The sequence below is a fragment of the Bufo bufo genome, unplaced genomic scaffold (assembly GCF_905171765.1).
Source record: "Bufo bufo unplaced genomic scaffold, aBufBuf1.1, whole genome shotgun sequence".
NCBI classification, from domain to species: domain Eukaryota; kingdom Metazoa; phylum Chordata; class Amphibia; order Anura; family Bufonidae; genus Bufo; species Bufo bufo.
Genome location: NW_024400681.1, coordinates 3,004 through 11,399, shown reverse-complemented (window position 1 = coordinate 11,399; position 8,396 = coordinate 3,004). Strand labels below are relative to the sequence as shown.

Genomic DNA, 8,396 nt, shown 5'->3' with positions numbered 1-8,396 from the left:
CGCTCACCGAGCGCTGTGTCTGCAGAGCAGGAAGCGCTGTGCGCTTCCTGTTCCGGCCTGGCGGTCATGTGACCGCCGTGACCGGAGAGTGCAGGGGCTGTGTGAGGTCTCTCAGAGACCTCGATCAGCCCTGCTGTGAGGCTGTACAGCGCTGGATTGCTGCTGTACAGCCTCTATAGGGGTGCATTTGTCCTGTAACTGGGGCTACTATGTCAGCCCCAGTTACAGGAGAAATCAACTGTGAAAAAAAAAAGAAAAAGTGAAGTAAATGTCCCCCAGAGGTCTTGTATGACCTTATGGGGGACGAAAAGTGTAAAAAAAAATAAAAAAAATAAAGGGTTGAAAAAATAAAATAAAATAAAGTTTCACATGTAAAAAAAAAAAAAGTTCCCAAGTTAGGAATAAAAAAAAAAAAATTAAAATAGAAAAAATAAAGTAAAATAGACATATTTAGTATTGCCGCGTCCGTAAAAACCAGCTCTATAAAAATATCACATGACCTAACCCCTCGGATGAACACCGTAAAAAATAAATAAAAAAAACTGTGTCAAAACAAGCAATTTTTGTCACCTTGCATCACAAAAGGTGCAACACCAAGTGATCAAAAACGCGTATGTCCCACAAAATGGTACCAATAAAACAGTCACCTCATCCCGCAAAAAATGAGCCCCTACATAAGAAAATCTCTCAAAAAATAAAAAAACTATAGCTCTTAGAACATGGAGACACTAAAACATAATTTTTTTGGTTTCAAAAATGCGATTATTGTGTTAAAGTGAAACAAATAAAAAAAAGTATACATATTAGGTATTGCCGCGTCCGTAAAAACCAGCTCTATAAAAATATCACATGACCTAACCCCTCGGGTGAACACCGTAAAAAAAAAAAAAAAAAAACTGTGTCAAAACAAGCAATTTTTGTCACCTTGCATCACAAAAGGTGCAACACCAAGTGATCAAAAACGCGTATGTCCCACAAAATGGTACCAATAAAACCGTCACCTCATCCCGCAAAAAATGAGCCCCTACATAAGAAAATCTCTCAAAAAATAAAAAAACTATAGCTCTCAGAACATGGACACATTAAAACATAATTTTTTGGTTTCAAAAATGCTATTATTGTGTAAAACTTTAATAAATGAGAAAAAGTATACATATTAGGTATCGCTACGTCCGTAACAATCTGCTCTATAAAAATGTCACTTGACTGAACCCCTAAGGTGAACGCTGTAAAAATAAATAAATAGAAACTGTGCTAAAACAACCAATTTTTTGGTCACCTTGCCCCATAAAGTGTTATATTGAATGATCAAAAAATCATATGTACCCAAAAATAGTACTAATAAAACTGGCACCTTATCCCCTAGTTTCCAAAATGGGGTCACTTCTTGGGAGTTTCTACTGTAAGGGTGCATCAGGGGGCTTCAAATGGGACATGGCATCTAAAAACCATGTGGAGTTCCTTTCCTTCTGCGCCCTGCCGTGTGCCCATACAGCAGTTTACGACCACATGTGGGGTGTTTCTGTAAACCGCAGAATCTGGGTAATAAATATTGAGTTTTGTTTGGCTGTTAACCATCGATGTGTTAGAGAAAAAAATTGATTAAAATGGAAAATCTGCCAAAAAAGTGAAATTTAAAAATTTGATCTCCATTTTCCTTTAATTCTTGTGGAACGCCTAAAGGGTTAACAAAGTTTGTAAAATCGGTTTTGAATACCTTGAGGGGTGTAGTTTCTACAATGGAGTCATTTATGGGGGTATCCACTATGTAGGCCCCACAAAGTGACTTCAGACCTGAACTGGTCCTTATAAAGTGGGTTTTGGCAATTTTCTTAAAAATTTGAAGAATTGCTTCTAAACTTCTAAGCCTTCTAACGTCCTAAAAAAATAAAATGACATTTCCAAAATGATGCCAACATAAAGTAGACATATGGGGAATGTTAAATAATAAATATTTTATGAGGTATCACTTTCTGTTTTAAAAGCAGAGAAATTGAAATTTAGAAAATTGCGATTTTTTTTTACATTTTTGGGTAAATTTGGGATTTTTTCATAAATAAAGGTGAAATATTTTGACTCAAATTTATGACTATCATGAAGTACAATGTGTCACGAGAAAACAATCTCTGAATGACTTGGATAAATAAAGGCGTTCCAAAGTTATTACCACATAAAGTGAGATATGTCCGTTTTGCAAAATTTGGCCTGGTCAGGAAGGGGGCAAAGGGCCCAGATGGGAAGTGGTTAAACTGATAAGAACCAGATTTATATATATATTTTTTTTTCATTTTTATTATAAAAAACTTACATCAAATTTCCAAAGAAACACAAAAACATTCATGTACAACTGAAAATACTAACTCTCTTGAAGTCTATCTTTTCAGAAACCAGTCTACAGTAACACATTCCACATATATATATTCCAGATAGTCGTAGCTCTGCTTCCTATTCTTTTTCTATCTTGTAAATAAAAGACATACATTTCACTAATAGCTAACTGAACACATTCTTTTTCTTCAATGCTGTCACGTTTAAACACCAGAATGTTCCTACATTTCCACAAGGCATTTTTTATACAGTTCAGCATAACCCACAATATCTTCTTTTTCTCTGGGTTTATAGAATTACACAGTCCATATAGTACTACTACATAATCCAATCTTTGCAGGTCACATGTATGTTTCAGAATAACACCAACACTTCTCCATACCTTTTGGGCATAACTGCAGTTCCAGAAAACATGAAGTGTCATTTCATCACCTGCACAGCCCGATCTAGGGCATCTTGATGTTGCGCATAGTCCTCTTCTATGCTGGAATTCTCTGGTAGGAACACATGCATGCATAATCATCCAGGCCAGATCTTTAAGGTTATTGGATAAATATGGCATATTACAAAGCTTCCAACAATCAGAAGATTTTTCAGTTGTATAGTTTGCTACAGGTTCTACTTGTTGTTCATTGTCCATTAACCTTCTGATTTTTTTGGGATTGCTTAACATACTGTTTTGATATTTTTCCAAACCATACGTTTTGATGTTTTTCTCAATTCCAAGGTACTGTCTCGGTGGAACTAATAGTACTGGTGAAGTCAAAGGTAACTTATTCCATTTTTTTTTACGGAAACAATGTCCCACTGTATATCTCAGAAAGTATGACCACGTACTATCAGTATTGATGGTTTTGGCACATAAAGCGAAATACTGTAAGAACATGAATCTTTTGAAATTTGGTATTTCCTTACCTCCGAATTTCTTTAGCTTATACATAGTTTCTCTTCTTATTTTTTCCATTTTCGAATTCCAAATGAAGTAGAAACAGATTTTTTGCAGATATTTAACACAGTTTTCTTTTGGCAAAAACACTTGACTCAAATACAACATAATTGGAATTATTAAGGCCTTGATTAGTAAGTTCTTACCTTCTATTGTCAAACTTCTTAGTTTCCACTTTTCTTTGTATTTTTTCTTTTACAACTTCCCAGCTTTCACTCCCATCATTGTCTTTATTGAAAATGACACCCAATACTTTGATTTGTTCTGACTGGACTTTGATCTCAGGTAATTTATATCTGTCCATTTTCCCATTAAAAAGCAATCACATTTCGGTCTGTTTAATTTAAATCCGGAGGCTTGACAGAAGAACTCTGTTACTTGTAGTGCTCTCCTAAGGGATGTTGTAGTGGTACAGAAGATTGTAACATCGTCCATATATGCACTAGTTTTGACTGCCAATCCACCACCTCCTGGAATTGGCACCCCTTTTATTATTTTATCTTTTCATAGTGTTACAAGGAGTGGTTCCAGCACACATACAAATAGGATAGGAGACAAGGGGCAACCCTGTTTTACCCCCGATTGTAGTTTGTTTATATAGCAGAGAGATCTGTTTAATGGTAATCGCTGGAAAGTTCATTTGTTCTAACACTTGCCATAGGAATTCGTGTGACACACGGTCAAATGCTTTCATGAAGTCCAGTGCCAGGATTGCTAGTTCTTGTTTTCTTTCATCTTGGTATCATATACAATCCTTGAGTTTTCACAGACACTTCGCCCCGGAATTCCACATGTTTGGTCTTTGTGGACCACTTTCCCAATAACATGTTTGACTCTATTCACTATGATTTTTGCCAAGATTTTGTAGTCCATGTTTAACAGAGTTATCAGTCTCCAGTTTTCTAGGTTATCTTTATCACCTTTTTTGTACAAAAGTGTTACTACACCTCTTCTCCAGGACTCTGGGAGTATATCACCTTGCATGGCATCTTTGAATATTTGTAATAAGTCCTCTTTTAAAACATTCCAAAAGGTTTCGTAGAATTCTATTGGTAGACCGTCTGATCCTGGCGTTTTCCCTTTTAAAAAGCTCTTGGTGACTTCATGGAGCTCCTCCGATGTCAACTCTCTTTCCAATGATTCTTGATCATTTTTCTCCAATTTGTTTTCAACTGAATTTATTGCATCAGAAACAAAGGAACCATCAATTTTTTTCTAACTGAATAACTCCTGGTAGAATCGTTGGGTTTCTTTCAGCATCTCATTAGGCTCTGTTTTCCCAGCTATACTTGAAATATTGCCTTTATGTGCCATTATTTTTTTGAAAAAAAAGCGAGAACATTTTTCATTTTCTTCTAACTGTTTAACTTTTGCATTAAAGATGATCTCTTTTCCCTTTGCATATACAGCTTTATTATTATTATTTTTTGTTTTTTCTATTAGGTCAGAGACTTCAACACTTGCATTCTTCAATTTCAAATAAGTCTGTAATTTTGTATTGAGATCTTTAAACCATTTTTTCTTTTCTCTTGCTTTCTTTATGCCAACTCTCAGAAATTACTCTCTAGTTCTGACTTTAACGAACTCCCACCATGCCAATATCGATGGATATCTTCTTTTGTGTCTGGACCATAACTTGAAGTTTCTGATAAAGCCTTTTTTAACCTCTTCATCTTCCAAAAGACAGGTATTTAAACGCCACATACCTTTTCCTTTTCTTTCTCCTGGTACTTGGACACTAGAGCAAAGCAATTTGTGGTCAGAAAAAATATTTGTTTTTAACGACATAGTCACTGGTTGTAACGTACTGGAAATGAAAACATAATCCAATCTGGACTGGACCACGGAGTTTCCCCATGTGTAGCCTGGTTCATCTCTATTAAGCACTCTCCAAATGTCAATCAGTTTAAAGTCCATAATTAATTGATTTAGTTGTTACATTGTTTTATCAGTTTTCCTTTTATGCCCTTCAGTTCTGTCACTTTCTTTCCTTGTACAATTGAAGTCGCCAGCTATAATGACTGGAGTAGATCCAACAAGGAAGGATTGTATATCTACCAACAACTCTGCTCTTTCATGAGTCTCTGGTGAGGCATATATATTAAAGAGTTTTACTTCACTCTCATCCATTTTCATGTTAGCCATGAGTGCTCTTCCGGGTATTATTTGTGTAAATGAAGTAACTTGATAATTGCTTCCCTTAAACAGAATCCCGACAGCAGCCGCTTTGTTATTATTATCACCAGACCATATAGACGGTCCATGAGTCCAGTCGTTTCTTAGATTCTTGTAATCCAGGGAATACTCAATTCCGCACTCCTGCAGAAAAATAATATCACTGTTGATAGTCTCTAGGTATGCAAACAAGGCGGCCCTCCTAGTAGGTTGAGTGAGGCTATTGAAATTGTTCTGGAGGATCTGCGTAGACAGATGGCTTGTCAACCCTACCAGGTTGTTGGGTCTGTGGAGGTTCTTCCCTCTGCTCTGCAGTAGTGATAGGCTGATTTTCAACTACTTCCATTCGAGAGGTTGTGCTGGGATGGGTGCTCTTTGTTTTGGGAGCAGTTGTATTTTCGCCACCTCTGCCTAAGTCCAGGTAGGTTTCTTTAAAGTACATTTTTTATAAGGGTGTCCTGTTACTCCACATAAACTGCACAAAATATCTTCATCACAATTCTTTGTTTCATGGTCTTTTTTAAAACATCTTTTACAATTGGCAATTTCTTGTAGGCACCCATCTGCAGTATGGCCGAACTCCAAGCATTTTCTGCAAAACGTAGGCATTCCAGGATAAAACAGCCTGCCTCTCTCTCGACCAATAAGAAAGTTTGAAGGAAGATGAGCGTGACCTCCTATTCCATCCTCGTCTTCTTTTAACTTTATGAAGAATTTATACTTGCCAGTCCACAGTTTCTCACTGTTCATTACTTTATGAGAGTAGCATATCTCTTTGCAATACCTCTGTAAAAAGTGAGCAATATCATCTAATGGTATATGTGGATTGTTCATGTGGATTACCAGGGGCAATTCTTCACTTGGAAAAAGTATGACAAAAGACAGTCCCTTCAAATCTTCATGCTGCAGATTGTTCTTGATTTTGTAGTAAATGTTGTAACAGGCATACTCTGAATCCAAAGTAAGGATATAGCGTCCATACGAATCTTGAAGCGCCAGGATCTCTAACCTCTTTACTTTCAGAATGCCAATCAGAATATGTCAAACGGAGAAGCTCAGTTGGAACTTCTTTCTCAGCTCTTCATCATCTTCGATATCAATACGAATGGAGTTCTTTATGTATTGTTCTCCTCGCTCAGCGTAGCGCACGGTGGCCGCATACACCATCTTGCCTCTGGAACTGGGTTTCCACCCAGACGATCCTCAACTCGTTTGCTACCGGGCTAAGCCTTCCCCCTATAGCAGGGGGGTGAAGCCCAGGCTATAAACCTGGGCGATCCCCCCAGGCCGAGGGCTAGGGTACCGGTGAACACCTCTTGGTCGATCTCCTGTAAACTACACTTGATCGAGCCAAAAGGCCGAGAAGCGATAACCTGAAAGGGTTCGCAGTACAGGCCGATGGTTCCCAATGCAGAGCACTTCTGAAGGCAATAGACTACAGGCCCCAGACCCACACACAGTCCGGGAGGCTTCTTTCTCTCACAAAGCAGGGAAAACGTGCGTGCGTCCTACGCTCAGAAATCACCAGCATGCTCCTCTTCGTGTTCGCTATCTGCATAGCTCCGCCCACCCGCAACTTTTGGACACGCCTTTTCTTCGCACGCAATTCCTGGTGCCAAAGCACGCCAAACAGAAAACATGATATGAGGAGTAGTGAAAAAAAAAAAAGGGTATGCATTGTTGATTGTGATGTCACGGCCCCATTGTTGAGTGTTCCATCAGGGCCCTTGTGATGTCATCGAGTGACCTGACCTGACAAGGCTCTTGTGACACGTGCAGTGTTCCGTCCTTTGTCCAGACAAGGTAGGTCCAGCTGCATAGGAAGTGCTGGACTACTTTTTAGCCTCCAAGTAATCCAGTTCAAAAGCTAAATGGTTACATCCAGCCAACTTGCTACAAAAGGGTCAATTGCCAGGGACAACTCGGCAGCCCTCCCAGGTGTGCACAACAGGCCCAAATCAAAAATGGAGGTCCAAACAATTCATTCAGGTGATAAGCCAATTAACCAATCAGTCTTAATTGGATCTAGGGTGTGAGGACACAGGCTGGCTGGGTTGCTTGGTGCTGGAACTAACCAACAGCTGATGCAATTAGGAGATTGACAGACTAGATGCAGGTATATGCAGAAAGCAGCACTGCACTGACTGGGCAGACAGAGGAGAAGCTGAAGTGCAGACTCCTGAGGGAGGCAGGACACACACAGCTTTCCACTTGCTTGCTGGCTGGAAGGATGCTTGCAATCAATCAATTTCATTCTGTTTTTCATACTGGATTAGAAGGGGTGCACCGGTCCTGGAGGTACTGCAATACCAGGTCAATGCGTGGAGTGGACAGAGCAAGCTCTTTTTACATCTCCCTGTTCGAAAAATCCATTTAATATATGGTCCCCAGATCGGGGACATATCAGATATTAAACTGATAAGAACAGATTTTTTTTTTAACTTTATTGTACCTCGATGGGTACTAAACTTTTAAGGTGCAAATTTTACAGAAAAAAATAACATTACATCATACATTTTTAACAATATTCCAATCTTTAAAATTCCATTTTTGTGCCAGAGATGGGTTACTTTTTTTGTCAATTAAATAGTATAAATACATTTCACTTAAAACAAATTCAATTACATCATTCACCGATAAAGGGTCCTTTTTAAAGACTAAAATGTTTCTTGCCTTCCAGAGCGCCTCCTTGACACAATTTATAATTTTCCCAACTATAGGTAAAAGTTCCTCCCTAGGGCATTCCAGACATCCAAATAAAATCATCCCATAGTCCAAATGATTAAAACCACAAAGTTTTTCTAAAAGCACATAGACTTTTCTCCAGACTTGCTTGGCAAAGGTGCAGGTCCATAAAAGGTGTAGAACCGTCTAATCTTCGGCGCATTGTTCTCTTGGATATATTGCTGTTCTTAAAAGTCCTCTATGATGCTGGAATGCACTTACA

The 8,396-nt window shown here is 38.4% G+C and overlaps 1 non-coding gene across 1 annotated transcript; it reads right to left on the bottom strand.

The window, feature by feature from the left end:
- Positions 1 to 7,725: 7,725 nt before the first annotated feature.
- LOC120984450 lies at positions 7,726 to 7,921 on the bottom strand. The gene has a single exon (XR_005775265.1). It is a non-coding gene; the product is annotated as a U2 spliceosomal RNA (small nuclear RNA).
- Between the last annotated feature and the right edge of the window lie 475 nt (positions 7,922 to 8,396).